At 37.1% G+C, this 20,329-nt stretch overlaps 1 long non-coding RNA gene across 2 annotated transcripts; it reads right to left on the reverse strand.

The window, feature by feature from the left end:
* Positions 1-4,235: 4,235 nt before the first annotated feature.
* On the reverse strand, positions 4,236-16,396 carry LOC122198621. Of its 2 annotated transcripts, XR_006193080.1 has the most exons (4): positions 16,260-16,396; positions 10,729-10,835; positions 5,973-6,043; positions 4,236-4,752 (listed from the first exon to the last, which is right to left on the reverse strand). It is a non-coding gene; the product is annotated as an uncharacterized LOC122198621 (long non-coding RNA). The 2 variants fall into 2 exon arrangements; XR_006193089.1 differs by lacking the exon at positions 5,973-6,043.
* Between the last annotated feature and the right edge of the window lie 3,933 nt (positions 16,397-20,329).

Here is a 20,329-nt window from a genome sequence, read left to right on the forward strand (position 1 = left end):
AGAATGGAATACTCAATTTTGTACTGTTTAAAATAAATACTTTGGTATTTTTATTATGCTTTATTCAATTTATGTCTAGGTTTTACTGATTTTAGTATTTGGTATTCAGATACCATGTGAAGTCCAAAATTAAGCCTGGAACAATTCTGCATCATTGGTTTGACTGAAAGTCACATACACGTTGAACATTTGCTTGAGACTGATTGTCTTTTACAGTATATATTTCTTCTTTTCATTATTATTAACATTATAAACAGTCTTTTTTCAGAGGTCTTATTCTTTCCTAAAATAGAAAACTGTACACATTGTATTTTTCTCATGACTTTGTCATCTCAGCTTGGCTCAATTCATTTCTTTATGATTTTTGAATCACCTTTCTCTACTAATTTTTCAGAATTTGAACAACTTCTCTTTCCATTTATAAATTAGAATAGTGTATAAGTCAACATCACCTTTATCCATGTAATAAATTTAAAAGGATAACTTTGGTTTAGAATGGGAATACTTTCTCTCACTCTCTTGTTTGCCATAGCGAGTTAGTTACCTTCTATATTTCTCTTGTGTCCACCTAACTCCCATACTCCATTCCTCCTGCCTCTAACAGACTCCCTTTGCTTCTTGTTTAGGTTATTGCAGTAAATATCCAAACTATAGCTCACTTCAGTTTTCCCTTCCAATTCATTCAAGACATAACTGCCTGATTAATGTTCCTGAAGCCTCTGGCTAACCAGAAAGCAATCAATGGCTCACTATTTCTAAATAGATAAAAGTTATACAACTTTTCTTGACAAATATTTATTTAAAAATTTTTTGTCTCACTTTCCTCCTAATTGTTCTGAATTAGTATTAAGTCAGGTTAATTATACTAATTGTAATATCTGTACATTTTATGTATTTTTTCTATCTCCATTTCTTTGTTTAAGTTCTTCCTGTCACCCGGCAAATCTCTCCTTTCCCATGTCGATTTTCCCAAATCATAACTATAATTGGGAAACAGATCACATAGGGTCTCTGAGGCTGGCTAAGGTCTTTCAATTTTCTGCTCTTCTATAATGACTTTAACTGTATGCTCTTATTGATAGTACTTTCTAAATTGTATATTAATCATGTGTACACTAGGACCTTCTTCTGGGAGACCATAGCTTCTTGGTAATAGATTTAAAGCTCCTCATTTCATATTTGGGATTGAGAAATACTTATTCTGTTATCCCCTAAAGTGCCTAAATACTCAATAAATATCTGATAAATATCTATTCTTTGATCAGAAGAATGAATAAATAAATGAAGAAGAGAATTTGGAAATGGGCATTTAATTATGTTTTAAGGTAATGGTCTTGCTTTTTTCTTCTGAAGCAGTTATAAGATTGTTACTATTTATAGAGAAGGAGAATGGGAGAAAGAAGTTTAGGTGACATGGACATTTTTAAGAACAGATGTAGCTTGTGGTTACATTATATTCAATAAAAGAATAACAGTAAATGCTATTTTCCATTGTGGTAAAGAAAAATTGGAAGCTAAAGTGGTTCAGGTCAACTTGGTTTCTAAATTTTTTTCCAGTAACATTTTTCTGTGAAGGCTGAGAATTTGAGGCTCAGAATCCTGTAAGTTTAACTAAAAATCTGTTATTAACCATACCGAAAAGAAGTCTTTGATTTATTTAGTTTTGTTTATTTATTTTGGGAGAGAGAGAAAGAGAGAGAGAGACAGCATGCATGAGTGGGGGAGGGGTAGAAAGAGAGGGGAGGGGGAGAAAGAGAATCCCAAGCAGGCTCTATGCTGTGAGCACAGAGCCTGACACAGAGCTCGATCCCAAGAAACATGAGGTCATGACCTGAGTCGAGATTAAGAGTAGGACACTTGACTGACTGAGCCACCCAAGGCACTGTAAAACAGTCTTTTTAAAGACTTGAAATAACTGTAAGTAGATAATATGGGGGAATATAGCCAGAGATCAAAAGAATGTAAAATTAAAAAAATACCTCATAATCATCAAATAGACATTGGCTACTGAATTTGACAGAGTGTGAATTTATATGGTTGTCTGCTCTCTATATACTTAGAAAAAGGTTAGGAGATATAGTGAGCTGTTCATTCAGGTAGGCAGTTAAGTTCAGTCAGGTTGAGCTGCATTAGAAGGGAAAGCTCTGAATGGGAAGGGTGAATGATCTTTTGGGAGAATCAAAGTGCCATTTGATAGTGCTCACTTCAGCACATTTACAAAGTGCTATTTGATAAGAAGTGTCTCACTTTTTCCACCTACAGGTAATATATTCTATTTCACTTGATTTCTCTTACGGATCTGTGCCTATGTGAGACTTAAAGGAAGTGATTATTAATGAACAGAGAAGGAGGTTACCTTGGTCTTTCATTTTAAGGAAATAATTTGGTGAGTCTAACTCTTCTGTCATGCAGGAGAGTACCTTTCAGGTATTTTCACATTAGTATCTCACCTCCTTAAAAATACCACAGGGTCTGATTGCAAAATGACTTGCATTCATGCAAATGTTTAAATGGCTATGTCATCTTGAGAGCCAGAATCTATGAACTATAAATTACAAATTTCACATTTATTGACCAATGTGTGCCAGGAACTGTGTCATACTATTGCATACATATTAAGTCAATCGATCCTTACATAATTCTGTTTTTATTTCCCATTTTATGAGCAAGGAAACTCAAAAAGGATGGAAAATAATGTAGAAATGACAATATTGTTACTATTATCAATAATGCACAATATTTATATGGCGCTCCATCATTCATATTTTCATTTGGAATTTTGGATTAATCCTGTGATATAGGCAAGGCAGGAATCTTGCAAATGATGAAAATGAGTCATTGTCCAAGTTCACCCAACACATATATAACTGAACATACAAACAAACACAGGTGTTTTGGTTGTTCATTATTCACATCTGATTATTCAAGTGGTTAAACCCAAATGAAATAGAAGTGAGGAGCAAAGTTTGAGGAAGAAAACTTGGATAAAAGAATCCCTACCATGAATAAAACTTTCCTCTGAATTATGCTTCTTTTGAAAGGATGCTTGTGTTTGCTCACTGGTCTTCATCAAAAAGTGCAAGTCAGGTCACTGCTTAAGCTGTCTGCTTTGGGTCTGTGTGTTATACTCTGAGAGGGACACAAGACACAAATTATCAGGAGGAGAGGAGCCAGCTTAGTGAAAAAGACTTGAATCTCTACCATATCTGAGAATGTTAGAATCACCAGGAATGTTTCAGCCTGAGGAATAAAAAGTTTTGTTGGGAAGAATCAGAATCATGTGGATGAAGTAGATTCAGTCTTTAAGCCCTTCGGGAAAGTCCAGAACAGATGGTTAAAATTACAGAGAATGAATTTTCTTTTAACTCAGAGAGTAACTAAAATACTTTAATTTCTCAGATGAGGAGACTTTATTTTAAGGTATCAAGAGAAGGCTAATCTTTATTAACAACACAAGATCAAGCAATAATTTCACTGGGTGTTTTAACTACGACTACTGAAGCAGTGCTAACTGTCTAATGTAGAAATCTATCTGCACTTACAAGTGAGAATCTGAGGTTCAGAGAGGTTAAGTAGTTAACTCAAACACAGCTAGCAACTAGCTACAAGAGTTTTTGTACTAGTTGTGAGGTTGCACTAGATGACCTTTCAACAGTAAGACACTTACTCTTTAAGATGCTGTCTCATTTGAATGCTTCATGAAGAATCGACCTAAAAGTCACTCAGCAGTCTGACAAATAAATAGAACACTACTGACAATGAAATAAGGGCCCCTCATAAACCAACAGCAGAGATCGGTGTGCGTTCAAGAAATTAATAAGAATAAAGTGATCACCACCTTCTGCCTCATTTCCCCAAACATGAAGTGACAGAAGGTACAGGCTTGGTTGGCAAGGGCCACTTGTGAATCATGGAACTAGCTTTTGAGTGGGAGAGATATTCAATTTATTGTTTCGTAAATAAACAACAGACAAGGAGAAATACATAGTTAGAAAATAAGAAAAAAGGAAAAGTTAGAAAAATTTCTCAGGTGTGTACAGTTGATATTTGGTTTCTGATAGTTCTTTATACATAGAAAGGGCTAAATAGCAGGAGAATGAGCCCTGCATCATTCAAGAAACCATAAATTTTATTCCTCATAAAATGTGGTAAAATGTCTAATCCTGATTTTACATTACATTACTGACGGTGGTCCAGCACCTAGCCTCTCCCCAAGGCCCATTTCCACCCCTTATTCCTTGTGTATACCAGAAATAGAACCCAGTAGGTAGCACGGGAGCAACGATTTTAGAGATTTCAACATTAAGGTCCAGATGGTTTAGCAAAAAGTTTAGGTCATTCCTTAGAACAATAAAAACATAAGGTTATCAGGACTGTGTGTGTGTGACTCACAGACATCTGAAGCCTGGCTTATGAAAACTGGCTGTTCATGGGAAGAATTAGCACATAGCTTCGACTGCTTATACTATCGACCCAAAATAACAGTATCTTAAACAAAGTAGTGTTTCATTTCCCTGTCATGTAAAAGTTGGAGGAGAGCAATTCCTTCAGTTGCCAGAGACCCAGGAAATTTCATCATGCAGCTACACTAGGTCTATGGTGTTGTTCTCACCCTTCTGGTTTTCCATGGCTCCTTTCCAACATCCGCTTTTCAGATAGCAGGGTGGACGAAGGGGGAGGGTTATGACATGTCCCTCCACTTCAAGCTGCAGACATCCCCTTAGCCAGAACATAGTCACATGCCATATCTACCTGAAAGACAGACAGAAATACAGTCTTTATTTTAAGTGGTAATATGATCCAGATAAAAGTTACTATGAAAGGAAAGAATGGATTAATGAGGTAAATAAGTGTCTCTATGGAAACTTGGCCACCCATGCCTAAACATAGTTTCTCTCTGTATCTCTCTTTTTAGCACTTTAATTTTCAATAAAACCACATTCTAGTCATTTTCTAAAAAGTACTCATTAGTATTCTTCCTCTATAGACATTCTCAGTGTTTTATTTGGCCAGTTTATTAAGGCAGCCTTTGGGGCAGGCCATATGGGTGTGTTTAGCTGCAATGAGCTGGTCATTTTAGTAAAGGAAATGTCTGTGCAATGAAAGGACATTTCTGAGAAAGCCAAGTATGGCTAGAAATGACAAATGCTCTCTTTTACATACTACATTAGCTGCAGTGATTTTGGCAGGGAGGGGAAGGGGACAGGTGGGTGAAATCTGATACTCTAATTAGGGAACTGATGAAGTATTGTAAATTTTAAATCATGCCCCTAAATAGGCAAAAGGAACAGACTTTTCAAGATGTAATTGTACGTGAATCACAATCTTAATGGTAGCTGATAATGATTAGACTAGCTGAAGAATTATTATGAGACAGAGTGGACAATCTAAAAATATTAAGAAGCACCCAGTATTATCTGGGGCAAAAAAAAAAAAAACCCTGAAAACCAAGGCAATAATAAAAATGAGGAAACGCAAGTGGTTCACCAAGGAGTTGAAATTTGGCAAGAATGCCATAGTATTCTCCAGAAGCTTCAACCCAATAAAGTCCATCCTGTACATCTCCTTTTTGTTGTTGTTGTTTTTTTTAATGTTTATTTTTGAGAGAGAGAGACAGAGTGTGAGTGGGGGGGGGGGGGGCGGCAGGCAGAGAGAGAGGGAGACCCAGAATCAGAAGCAGGTCCCAGACTCTGAGCTATCAGTACAGAGCCCTATGTGGGGCTTGAACCCACAAACTATGAGATCATGACCTGAACTGAAGTCAGATGCTTAACCGACTGAGCCACCCAGGCGCCTGCATCCTGTACATTTCACATTAGTTTTATGTTTTTGTATTTTAACCTTAGAAAATAAGAATGTTAATATGCTAAGCAACTGTTCATTCTGAGTTCAGCCAGCCTTTGGCAATTATATTAGCATCATTTTCAGGAGAGTTACATTTCAGGATGATATTATCAGAGGTTGGAGCTTACTTGAGCGCTTCTTCACTCCTCTATGTCTCTGAACATTTAGAAAGAACTCTTTTTCTTGCCAGTGAAAGCACCTGAGAAAATAAAACCCTTCGATTTTTATATGGCTTCTTCCAAATGTTTTGCTGCAGATGACATTTTATTAAACTTGGATTCACTAAAAAGGAATTTTATAAATACACAAAGATGGCTTTCATTCTGCTTGTATCCATATGTATACATTGCACACATATGTGCAGATGCGATGCAAAGGAGAAATTTGCTAATTATTGAGTAATTGTACATAAACTTTGCTGAATATACATAAAAATGTTGGCTTTGCAGATTGTCAGGTGAATTGGGTTTTGTCTGAATTATAGTAAACAATTGAATATATTGTCACACCTGAAGAAAACCATCAGAATTTTCTCTTTGAAAGTTGGCAGTTTCAAAGAACTAGGATAAGAACTGTTTTTGTCTCCAGTTATGTGTATTTCAAATAAACTCTTAGGTAAATAATTTCTGATGAGATTTTCAAATAATTTCCCCATAAATAATGACAGAAGCTATTTATTTCAATTCTATTTCTCTCCAACTCTGTGTTTATGTGTATAATGGAATTTTTGTTTTTCAAGTTCTACAAGGCATAAGTCCTTATCATTAGCATTTTAATGTTTATATATCTTTTTGGTCAAATTTTTATGATTGTGGTCATGGTTTTTTAATTAGAGCAGTAGTCTAATTTGAAAACAAATGGAAAATGTATTGTAATCTATTTCTGGAAGCATTCAGCTGGAAAAAAACAAGAGAGAAGATTCCAAGCTTTTGATTAGCATCTTTAAAATATAAGGACATCATTTCCCTCAGGGAAACAGTGAAACCAACTGATGGTAAAAGTCACTTAAAAAGCAAACAAAAAACAAAGCAAAAGAAAGGAAGAAAAAAGAAAACTTCAACAGAGAACTTTCACAAACATTTATACTGTTAAGAATCAACTTTGAAAAGTGTGATTTAACGGTCGATTTCTCTTTAAAAAATGAGCCAAAACAGTGTGATATGACTTATAAGTAAAATCAATTAAATTTTTGAGTTTTATGTCTTTAGAATTTGAGACTAAGAGAGTGAGACAGTAAGTGAACACAACCCATCGGAAAGCACATCCTCATTGTTGTAGGTTTCATGTTTTTCCTTCAGCAGTGTGAAAAGAATATTTCTCTCAAAAGATTCTGATTAACTAGCATGCTTTAAGAACAGATCTTTCTGTATACTAAATTCAGACTTACTAAGTCAATCACTCCCAGTGCTAGAAGCAGTAAAAGCAAGCAAGGAATAAGCAGGCTCATTGATCGGCTTACTCCCTGTTCTTCCCCTTAGCCCTCTGAAATCACTGTTGCATGCAAACCAAAACTTAAAAAAAGAATGAAAACTTTCCTGTGAGAGTCAGCTATAGTGCTGCTGAAGAAATGCCCCATCGTCACCTCCCCACCTCTGGTGGTGGCCTCTGCTCCTCCCTGTGCTCCTTCCGGAAGAACAGCTCTCCTGATACACTAGGTAGAGGACAGTCACGTTCAGCAAACACGAATTCTTTCCTGTTACAAATATGCCCATCCCTATATGTCTTTGACATTGAAATGCTGTTTCTTTGATCAAAATTGCCTAATTTTACCTTTTCCTTTTGAAGCCTAAGTCCTTGAATTTTGAAAGGGATTTGGTGAATCTGTAAGATACTTTACTTGTGAGCTGCCTGCTTGTTTACTAAAGCCCCCTCTGACTGTAGAATAATGCAGCAAAAATATGTACTGTGGAACTCTACCAGAGACAGTGCAGCCAGAGAGAGATCTGCCGGTATGTGGGGAGGGACCCACCTGGTTCAAGTAACCTGTATGTGTGGAAGGTGACACTAAATCATACAGAACTTCATTCCAAATGTATTGACAATTAGTGTATTTTAAATGAGAAAGAGAATGCAAGCCTGTAAAGTGAGATAGCAAATATTTGGTGGTCTTGTTAGTAGAATTGTTGGCAAAGTCTGTGCTTCAGCTCTTTGAAGGGAGTTGCTCAACAATTGAGTTTCTAAACTCAAAGTTGCTGATGATCTGTTCTGGCAACAGTCTCCCTGAGAAGAGCTCCTTTGCAGCTGATCACCTTTAGCCAGAAGCAGCCTTGTGTGCCTCACGTGTACTATGTGGGGAGAAATGTTGGTAAACATAGCCATGAGGTAAGATAGACCGTCTCAGTCAAAAAAGAAGCAGGGTCACTTATTAGAAATATCTGAGCTGCAAAGACCAGTAGAAGATCAAAAGATAGCCTACCACTTTGGTGTCCTCAGAATAAAATGAAAGCTACACACACACACTCACACACACACACCTCTTTATCCTTCTCATCAGAAAAAATTGTTATATTGGAGATTAATACAAATAGGGAAGAATTGTATATTGGAGATTAATACAAATAGGGAAGCAGACCTTTGATAAGACCTCCAATCCTCTCATTGCCAAATGACTGAAGCATGCAATAATGGAAAGTTGGGAATAAATAAAACTACGAATAAAAAACCTAAAAATTTGCCTTCCACTTCATTGGCCAATAGTACCCATAGAACACTTAACATCTGAAAAAAACTTTTTAACCCAAAAGCCTATTTTATCTTTGAAAATGGAAAAATGAAAGGCGCTGTCATTTAATTGGTAATTCAGTACCAAAGCCTTGGTCATTATCTAAAGATGGAGTTCTTCGTTCAATTTAAATGTCCCCTTTGAGGTAGATGTTTTGGCAATTGCTTCTAGACTTTTCATTTTGAATTAGCTGGACGAAAGTTTTCTATACCCTCTTTGTCTAACTAGATGTAATGAAATTTCTCTAGATTATTTTTAGTTTATTTTTGTGGTGAAGATATGACATTAATATTTCAGAGCTAGAAGGAAATTCCACGTTTGGTTTTTAATGGCTGATTTAAAGACAGAAAGGGTCCTATGTGGGCAGAATCTAATCCTAGTCCACACAGACCTTTCCACTCAGATGGTTTGGAAGTTAGGCTGTAGTAAGTACTGTCTGAGTCAGAGGTTTCTCCTAATCCTACTACTTCCTATCCTACATCAGGGGCTGTCACCAATCGCGTATAGATGTGGGAAAGAACATGAGTGATATAGCCAGGATAAAATCTAAGACAGCAGTGAGCAACTTTATTTTTTCACATTGCCCACTAACCTCACTCCCCACTCCTCAAAAAACATCATCTGACCGCTTTTTAAAGTTCAAAATGAATAAAAAATATTTGAGTCCCATAGGTTCCTACATCTTAGATTGTCTTCATTGAACAGACTTCAATGGAGACAATTGGCACTGACTTAAGGCGATAAAATTGTATATCAGGCCACCTTTAAGAATTAGTAGCAGGGAGGCAATATTCCATTATTTATCCTGTAAATGTATTTGTCTCTTAAAAAATTTATTAGTGAGTTTACACTCTTATTTCACCTTCAGATTAGGAAGTTGAAGCTTAGAAAGATGAAGTGGCCATGACTCACATGAAGAGCTTCCCCAAAGAGGTGTAAGTTAGAATTAGAATGTGTTCTACTAATGGCAGCATTAACACAATTGTGTCTGTCGCTGTGCCTGGGCACTGATGATGACACATTGCTGGTTGAGCTATTGTTTCTCTCATTTAAACTGAATTTGTTGATGGGGCTGCCCACCCTTCTCAAGGTGGTTTCTTGTCCTTTAAGTTTTAGCTTAGCAGGCCAGTGCCATTAGCATCCTAGAAGGCTGGGTATACTGAGGCATTCTTGCTACTCTGAGAAGTTGCCCTTTGGGGGGGCTGACTAGGATAGAGCCCTGGGGTCAAGCCTGCTATGGACCTCACCCAGATTCCTGTCCCATAAGCAGTGTCACAATGTTTATGGCCCATGGGATGATCTGTTCCTTAAATCTCTCATTTTATCTCCTAGGCTGAGAAATCACTGTGAGGCTTTTTCCCCCCTTGATCTTTAAGGATGAAATCATTTTGGATTAGATCACAGGCTGTACAGTGGAGTTGGAAGTCTGTATGTGGCATGTGTAGATAAAATTCCTTTTGAGATGAAGTTTGCTTTTAACTCCCTTCCACCTTTTTCAGTACAAATATTAGTTATTTTACTTATGTTCTTTAGTATCTTACATTCATACATTGTTTTATAATTGTTATTTTCCACGTACATCTTGTCTTTTAAACACACTAATATTATGTGACAAATATAATCTCTTTTACAGATGAGAGACCACAGACTGTAAGCCCCTCCAGGGTAGGTGCCTCATCTGTCTTGTACACCGCTGTGTCTGGTCTGCATAGCCTACCGCGTTGTATGTGCTAAATTATTATTTGTCGACTGAATGAGGAAATGAGGGATGACTTGCTCAGGATTCCACAGTTGACAAGGGGTAGTATGGCTTTTTATCACTGACACCTGGTTATTTAACTTTTGCTCCAACATATTCAGTGATGAGAAATTCATTACCTTCCCAAGTAGCTGTGGTGCATTTTATTTTATTTTGGTTTAGTTCAGTTTGGTTTGATTCCATTTTTTTGCCTGTTTGCTTTTGCCTGCACAGCTACCTAGGGTCTCTCTTCTATTTAGAGTGATTCTGCTGATGTCAGTCGTGGTTGCCATGATTTTATGGACAGGCATGTGACCCAGGGTAGGTCTTGCACAGCATCCATCCCCTATTGTCTATAGTGATTGGTCTAAGAAGTAACTACTTTGGGAGCCAAGCGGACCCGCTGTACGCTCTTATAACTCACAAATGGAAGATGGGAGAAAGAGATCTGCTTTCTTCTCTCTGTAATTCAAGTCCTGACAAGGCTGGTTCTTCCAGCGGCTCTCTTGGTTCTTCTGTTTCAAGAACTCACTTAAGAAAGAAACCAAACAAAAAAGAGATGAAAGCTTGGAAATGGAGAGCATCATGACACTGCTTGAACCTCTGAATGTGGTATGCTCAAACATTTCTTGAGTGTGTGGTCAATAAGTCCCCCTTTTTTCTTCCTTTTTTTTTGTTTGTTTGTTTGTTTTCCCACTTGTGAGCGAAAGAGACCTAATATGGCAACCTATCCCATAATGATACAGTTTTGACTTTTAGAACATTTTTCTCTATATGGAGCCTAGATGTCCTTGTTGGAGACAGGCAGAACAAACGGGACTTTTCTTCCAAAAAACAATGTTTTTAACACTTAGAGAAGGTTACTCTCTGTTTTTCCTCGCATTTGCCTGAATTTCTCTTCCCCAGGCTCTCTGTTCAGTCCCTTCAACTTTTCTTCATGTGATATAGTTTCCCATACCACCTATTTTCTAGTCTTTCAGTGTATTCTCATTTGCCTATAGACGTCTTAGCATGAGGGAGAATTACACACTGGTCAGAGCAACATAGAGCAGGATGATAATTTTTTGTTTGTTTGTTTTATGCATTGTATTCTTTCACTGTTCCTGAAGGTCTCACTGGTCTTTTTGTTGTTTGTTTAATATCGTGGTACATAATTGTCTCTTAATAGAAGTATCAACAATTAAAACTCCCAAGAATGATACATTTGCTAATGAAGCAGATCTCCCATAATTTTCAATAATTTTTCTTTCTTTTTAACTGATTTTACATTTATTTCAACTAAAAGGATTTAGTCAGATATGGTCCATCTTTTCTATTCATTGATATCTATTGTAAGTCTATCAGGAAATGTATTTGCTATTTCCTTTGACTTTATATTTTCATAAAGCTATGTTTAAAGATGGTGGGTTTTTTATTTTTATTTTTTGTTATATCATTAAAGAAGTTAAAAACTTCTTTAGTTTAGTAGTTTTCTTAAATGAATGTAAAATCCAATAGATTTATTTGTGAATTTTCACTTTTGTAGATCTTTATTCACCTTGAAGTTCTAACAACTATTAGTGTAAAAATGTGATTTCCATTTGGTTCTTATCTGAAAAACTAGAAAAAAAACCACAACAAAATAGCTTCTTTGCTTTATTTGCCAAATATTTTGCACAGTGCTTATTTTGTATTTTTCCCATGTTAAGTGTAAGAAGAGACTTGTCGACACATTATAAATAAGCAATTAATGCAGAAAAATAAGCCACTTCTAATGCCAGAATTTCTCCAGGAAATAAAGAAGAGATGAGATCAGTGCTCTAAAGATTCTACAAGTGTCTTTATGTATTTTTTTCTTCCTTTCTCTGCAGGATAAAATAAAATTTGAGAACAAACTAGATAATTGAAATATATGCACACTACCTTAGTTATTTCAGTTTTTCATACAAAAAATATGTTTGCCTTGGATTATATTATTAACCTCCATATTTTAGTCATGATCTTTTTCATTTTTAAAAGAAGGAAAAGGTAAAAAAATGAAAAAAAGACATTCTGAGTTGTGTGTGTGTGTGTGTATGCACGTGTGCACATAAAGAAAGAGAACATCAATAACAGGAGCACAAACACCGCAAGGCCATTAACTACAGTAGTAGCTTTGATTTTAAAGCTGCCCTCTTTGGGGCACCTTGGTGTCTCATTTGGTTGGGCATCCCACTCTTGATTTCAGCTGAGGTCATGATCCCAGGGTTGTGGGATTGAGCCTCCTGTCATATTCTATGCTAAGCATGGAGCCTGCTTGGGATTCTCTCTCTCTCTCTCTCTCTCTCTCTCTCTCTGCCCCTCCCCCACTCACACTGTCTCTGTCTCTCTCAAGTAAAATAAAATAAAACTTAAAAATAAAAATAAATAAAAATAAAAGGTTCAGTCCATGTAGGTCATAGGTGACACTTACCCCATACCAGAAACTCTCCTTCATTAAGTATTTGTATTTTCTCCAAACTGTTACTCCCATCACACCACCACTGGTGTTTTTCATTATCTTCATTTTGGCAAGTCTGTGTCTGTCCTCACAAGTTTTTTCTTCAGAACCTCAGATCCTTTACCATTTCCTATATGGAGTAGCTTCCCCACTGCCTTTTGTTTAGGCAGACAATCCTTTCCATCACAACTGGCTTATTATTTTGGCTTAGAAATCTTCCTTCTAAATAAATACAAGGTTTCTCCTGAAAAGAATTTTGTTTTCTTTTTCTATTCCATTGTAGATTCTTTTCATCACATAACAATATTACATATTCTCTTGTTTTGTTTTGTTTTGTTTTTAATTCTGCAGTTGAGGGTAATTGTAAGAATGGAAAAAGCAAGACCTGTAACCTGTTTCTCCAAACTCACTAGCTTTATTATTCTGGAAATAAACTTCAAGAATTTTAAGTAATTTACCTGTGTGGGGCCACTTATGGCAATAACTCATCAAGAATTTGTATCTAGACTTTGCTTCTATATGGCAATTTGTATCTGAAACTATTTTCTAAGTATAAAGGTTAAAAATAAGTGCTAGCCTAGGATTCTGCTTAAGGAACATCTGTTCTAATCTACGATTTTACCACAATCACTCTCTTGAAAAGGGAGGAAGAAAACAGTAAACTGGCAGGATTTCTGTTTAATGGACATTTAATTGAAACTGATATCCTTGAGAAGAAAATTCACTTAAAGCCTTTGTGCATGGTATGCTTATAAGCAGACAGTCTCTAAGATTACAAACTGTAAGAAACAGGAGGAGACTTTGAAGTGCACAGCAACTTCTAAAGTTCTTCAGCATATTCCCTGGTGGAATTTTCGTTTTGTATCATGTTTTTCCAAGTCTTCCTCCAGATGTTACATAGTAGTGTTTTACTTCAGGGAAATAGGGTTTGGAGTATGATGATTTAGACATCTTGTGAACAGACATCAAGGTCAAAAAATGGAGACATGAGCTCAGTTTTACAAAAATGTCTCATAGTATCTTATTAAGGAATGTTGGGATCATTCAAGTAGCTTCTTCTACCCAATTTCTACACTCTCCACATATCCTCTTTACAGTCCTACCTAACCTTTGGCCTAATGCCCATGTTAAGGAAAGCAGACCAGTAGTTAAAACTTATTCAATCTTTCAAGAGGCTTATAAACACTGGTTAATTAGTGAAAGAATCAAAAGAACAAACACTCTCACAATAATCATACAGATAACAGAGTGCCTAAAAATCTTTTTTAAAATAGTGAAATATACAGTCTGTAGAAGACATAGAGGACGGTTGTTAATTATATACTGGAGACTGGAAACTATGCCTCAGGTCTCCATGCATTTTTTTTGTGGAAGATAGACAGCTGTCAGGTTTCAAATCATTCAAGACAGAGATCTAATAAAAGGTATGGAGAATTTGAAGGAAAATAAATAGACAAATTTGGCTGAAGACAGTGCTGTTCTAGTAGATGTTGGAGTGTTAGTGTAAATTTAAGTTTAATGCATATTAGCTGGAAAGGAATGATGACAAACTAATATCCTTTGCCCTTTCCCATTCGAACAGTATAATTAATTAGTATAATTGTCTTAATATCCAGGTAACATTTAACCAGCCTATGTTAATTTAGCTATAGTAGTAAAATCTGCCCCTGGAAGCCAAAAAGAAAATCAAAAGGATCAGAACATTGATTTTCAACTTCAACCATATATAATTTATTAAAAATATTTAAGCAGGAGATTTTAGTTATATTTAAGTGGGAAAAGGAAAGGAGTAAGAGAGAGTCCCCATTCTTTGAGTGCTGCTCTTTTCCAGCTACTATCCCAGTTATAATGACCCCATTAACTCATTACTAGCATCAGTAACAGCATTAATGGGGCAGTCAGTTAAGCTTCCGACTGTGGCTCAGGTCATGGTCTCACAGTCTGCGAGTTCCAGCCCCGTGTCAGGCTTTGTGCTGACAACTCAGAGCCTGGAGGCTGCTTTGGCTTCTGTGTCTCCCTCTCTCTCTGCCCCTCCTCTACTCACACTGTCTCTGTCTCTTAAAAAAATAACATGAAAAAAATTAAAAAGAAGCAGCATTAACAAAAATGAATGAGTCCTTAACTGATGTGCTTACTTTTGGCTTGCCAAGACACCACTGATAGGGAGAACAGTCAACTCACTGTTTATTATAAAACTACAAACAAGCACTAGCATACAGCTTTGATATATTGGTATACACTTTGAATCTGTGGCTGTAGGGTTTAGAGAAGACAGTTTTAGATGTATTTATGTGCTAACTCTCAAGTGTTTTCAATGAGTGCTCTGAATGCCCTCTGTTTCTCATTTAGATGGATGCCTTCTTAGGTGCTCAAAGGCTTTTAAAAGCTTTCTCTCTCTCTCTCTCTCCCTCTCCCTCTCTCTGAACAGGGTAAGCTGAAAGAGGCATTTAGTAGAATAGAGTTTTTGCCCTGGCAGGAGAAACCAGAGATTTCAACAAATAAAGACATGCATTTATGATTGGACTGATTATTATTTTTTCTCTGAAATGACTGAGAGCCCAGTTCTCATTAATTAGTAGGTGATGAAAGAGAGAGAGAGAAAGGGAAGGAGAGTTCTATCGGTGAAATTCTTAGGTTTAAGCTAAAATAAGCCCAAGAATGATGAGGCAAAAAGAAGGTATATACATGGAAGCAAAAAAAATGAAACTCTTGTCAAAAACAAAGAACAAAAGGGGCGCCTGGGTGGCTCAGTCAGTTAAGCGTCCGGACTTCGGCTCAGGTCATGATCTCGCGGCTCCTGAGTTCGAGCCCCGTGTCAGGCTCTGTGCTGACAGCTCAGAGCCTGGAGCCTGTTTCAGATTCTGTGTCTCCCTCTCTCTCTCTGACCCTCCCCCATTCATGCTCTGTCTCTCTCTGTCTCAAAAATAAATAAACGTTAAAAAAAAATTAAAAAAGAACAAAAAACCAGAAGTCTGGCATCTCTGAAAATATTTTAATCAGCTGAGAACAGACTGATCATTAGGATCAAATTACTATCTTCATTCACATTATCCTGATAATTTAAACCCAAAATGGATAGGGTTTATGTTTAAAAAAGAAATAGAAATATTTTGTGGAACTTGCTCTGCCAACACTAGCTCATTTGTTTGTTAATTAATTAAATTATGCAACAAATACTTATTGAGCATCTCCTTATGCAAGGCAGTGTTCTAGGCAGCGAAGACAGAAGGATGGAAATGATAAATAAGATATATAAGGCCCTTATGGAATTTATATTTTACTGCAAGATTTTTCTATCTTTACAAGAAAATTGTCCCACATAGCTTTAAAAAGTAGTTATAGTCTACATTTTGTATTTCTTTCATCTTTCGATAATTTCTCCCTCTTTTGCCAATTTTATAGACCTTGTAAATATTTTAAAGATAGAGAAAAAGTGATTTTTAAGTGAGGTACTAACATTTAGGACCTTTGACTTTTTGTACTTAAGGTATAATCACCTTTCGTCCAGAAGAGAAACACTTCATTCCTGTGGCCGTAGTGTGAGAAGAGAGATGATTCTTTTCAGAAGTACCAAATAAAAGCTGTGTGTCTGATTGACTATTTGTTTACAACCTATGGGAAAATGTATAAAACCCCTCCCCCACCCACAATGGCGTCCCAAACCCTTAGACACGTCACTTCCTGGTTCTTTCCCTCTGGTTTCAAGGGCTTAGTTTCCCAAGCTTTGCAATGAGCATGCGCCAAAGAACTGAAGCCTGCGCCGTCACCTGAAGGAACGTACATTTGTTCCAGTTAGACTACTTTTTGCCTTACACGGGCAGCGGCCACGCCAGGGTAAGGCTGTAACCTCTGTAGTTCTCAGCCAATGAGGAATCAGGAGCGGGGACTTGCATGCTAGGAAATAAATTCTCTGCTGTAACCACGCCGGTGTGCCTGTCGGTCAGACACTTGCTCCTGCAAGAATCATTAAAGCTTCACTCACTGTGCTCCTCCTCTCCCTGGCCCTCCTTTGATTGGGTCGGTTGGCTTGGTTCTCACACTGGTTTACTGCTAAAATTCTTTTACATGTTCAGCAGCATTTGGTGTGAAGTGTGAGTGTGCCTGCCTTGGTCTGCAGTACTTCTCTGCCTAGGAAGTCCCGTGCAGGCCGAAATTTCTGCCTCCTTAAATAGGTAGCTGGATCTGAGCTGTATTTCTAGTCCGCAGTTGCCCCTCCCGTTGCCATTAAGTCTTTCTAAATCTTTCCCCAATCCTGGGGAAACTCGAAGAGAGAGGGGAATGTTGGCTCTAAATGATTGTTTCTGTAGTTTTGCAATTAAATATATTAATCTAATACCTGCTGTTTTTCTTCATGGTATTCACACTGGATCAGACCACAGTTTACATTTTCCATCAGCAACTTTGAATTTTTCCTTGTACTTGAAGGAGGTAGTGTTTATGCTCTACTCAAATCATGTGGAGAGCAAGGATTAAAATAGACCGCTGCTCAAGCCAGGGACAAGTTGCAAATTAGAGGCAGTATAATATAGTTAAGACCGTGGACCATGGGACTTATTATCTTAGTTTAAATCCCAATTGATCTCGGACACACAGTTTGCTCATTTGTCAGTGGGAAAAATAATACTACGTACTTCACAGGATTGTTATGAAAGTGTAATTAGTTGTCACATGTGGATCGCTTAGAGAATTGCTTGGCATGGGGCAAGCCCTATTAGTAAGGCAGGATTATAGTCTGAATTAGGTGAATGGCAGTCCTGAGCTAAGACAAAAGTTTAAGTTATTATAGAAGAGTTAAAGTTTGGAACTGACTTCTTGGTTATCTCTGATCACTTTCATCAATGACAAAATATTCAGTATGACACCAAATAGAAAACTAACTTTAATTAAAAATGTGATCTCATATAAATAAATGGAATATTGAATGTCCATTTGGGCTAGGAATTCTATAATTGACATTTTAAGTTTCCTCTTCTGTGAACTGCTTTTTCAAATCCTTAGTAAAGTTTCTATTCTATGTTCTCTTTTTATCACTGGTTTATAGGATTTCTTGGTATACTCTGCATATTATGGGAGACCCTCCACATTTCTGACCTAATTTTTCCACGTGGTGAGGTGTCCACAGAGTTGACATTCTTGGTCAAGTGCAGGACACTTAATGCAGGTCTGCTCTGTGCTATATAGCAAGGTCCCTGTCCTTATGGGAGAGACCCATATTTGCCCAGCTCTGCCAGCACCAGGTGGGTAATTCTAATTCAGAATGAAGTATTAAAAAGTATTTAAAATCTCATGTGACTGCAGATCTAAAAACATGTATCCTTTATTATTCTGGATCATGATAAAAAAAAGTAGATGGGGACTATGGTCTTTCTTGAGAGTTAATGACCATTATAGGGATATGGACAGGCTAGGGAAATCACTGAGGACTGGGTAATACCCCAGGGATTTTAAGCACAGGAACCATTACTACAGCAAGACCTGAAAGGAGAGAGATGGACAGTAGATGTAGAAAGAATGCCTGGTAGGAGCTATGTAGATGCAGGGGACAAAGTGCTATTTATTATACTAACTTTGCAAGGTAATGCCAGTTTAGATATACTCTAGTATATTCCAACCTGAAATCTGAAATGCTAGTCACCATTCTTCCCATAAATTATCAGGGAAAGAAAGGGAGGAAAAATCAAGTGGTTAGAGAGCAGAAAGTTGTTTTAGACCTGCTTCTGTAACTATTTATGAGGCTTAAGTTGAGAGTTCTACTTCTTCCATCACCACGTTCCCCTTACTGTCTGTCAACACCTTGGCCAGGTGGAATTCTTAATCTAATGTGTCCCAAACCTTCAATTATGCTGGATTTAAATGTTTGGTGATCCTATATTCATTGTGTTGGCCAGTCTTTCATTGACGGTGATCATTGGTCAAGTGAGTATTAAGGGATATTGCAACAAATTTCCTGTGTTTCAGAGATTGTCTTTTTTTTTTTTCCTTAACACAATTTCTTATTTGCGATTGGGATCAGTTAACCCAACCAGTACATTGATCCCTTTCTTTGCTGTTTGGAAGACAACTTAACAGAGGCATGAAAAGCCCCAAATGACTAAAGCATCCAGTTTAACAGATGCATGAATATATTTTCACAGTTCTTCCTGGGCCAGGACCTCCAAACCACAGATTCAAGTCCATGGGAAAAGAAGAAAATATTGGTTTACTCCTTGGTTCCCAGACCAGTGGCTGTGGGGAGTTGACACATATATAGGCTATTGGTCTAAGGTATATATTGCATTTTCTAGGATAGCACTAACCTCAATGACTTTTATTTTTCAATTTGTTACATGATTGAGTCTTCAAAAGGTATCTACTGTTCAGTGAGTCATTTCCTTCTGGGAGATGGGACTTGTGGTTAAGATTAGTGAATCCAATGAGCATGAGTCCATTGTCTCACCTCCTTCACTCTGTGTCTTTATTCAGAGGTGATTGTTGTGTGGAGTAATTTAGCAATGGATGGATAAGATATTCTGTAAGTCCTGCTGGTAAGGAAGGGAGATCTGGCTTAAAATATCTGTATATTCCTGGGAGGATAAATTGCTGTTTGTAGTATAATAGAACTGAGCCATTATAATCAAACTGCCACTAGGTGATCAGTCATTCCCCCCAGAGGTAGTTACTCAGCATTAGCCTGTTTCTTAGCAGAGTGGGCACTCAGCAGCAGTAGTAGCCAAATCAGCTTTGAGGAGAGAAAGTGTAATATGGCTCAACAATATGTTGAGTCCATGCATAATCCAATCCCTGCTACCAAAGCTCTTTATACACAAACTCATTGAGGAAAAGAAGCTTCCATAGCATGATTCATGATATAGATCATCTTCTCATCATAATAGACAATCTCCTTTGCAGTGAACATAGGAACTTCATACTCTGCATGCATTTAGAAGGATATACTACATAACTTTTATCACCAATTTTTTAATCTTGTGCTTTCCAAGTCTCTGACCCTGAAATAGGATTGGTCTGTACCTCAGACTGTTTGCTTCCACACAAAGTGTACAACCAGATGTTGGATCCTGGAGTTCTTCCCATAGGAAATACTTCCTTCATTAATATCTTTCAGAGGTACCATTTGAGGGCTGTAATACTGTATCATTTACTTTTGAGTAGTTCTTGCATTTGAGTAGTTCTAGCAAATCCATTGCTAAGTAGGCCCATTCTTTTTCCATCTTTTTAAAATGGAGCTTCCAATGAGATGGTATAGATATTCTGAGGAATTGGTGAAAAAGCAGTACAAATAGGTATTATGGGAGTCTGAGCTAGCTGCTTGTGAAGTTTCCTAGTGATTTCTGAATCTTCTAGGATTCAGTCTTAAATATATTGTTTCCATTTTACAATGGAATTCTGCTGTGCGTGTCCAATTTTGTGATTCAATAGATTATAGAACACCTTGTTCAGGATGGGCAGTCTGTGTTACATGTCATAGAGTCAGGTGTTTAGTTCTTACTAAGGCTCAGCAGCAAGCCTTTCAAGTAGAGAATATTTGTAAGTGAAAGAAGGCATGACTTTATTCCAAAACTTTGGGGTA

The sequence above is a fragment of the Panthera leo genome, chromosome A1 (assembly GCF_018350215.1).
Source record: "Panthera leo isolate Ple1 chromosome A1, P.leo_Ple1_pat1.1, whole genome shotgun sequence".
NCBI lineage: Eukaryota > Metazoa > Chordata > Mammalia > Carnivora > Felidae > Panthera > Panthera leo.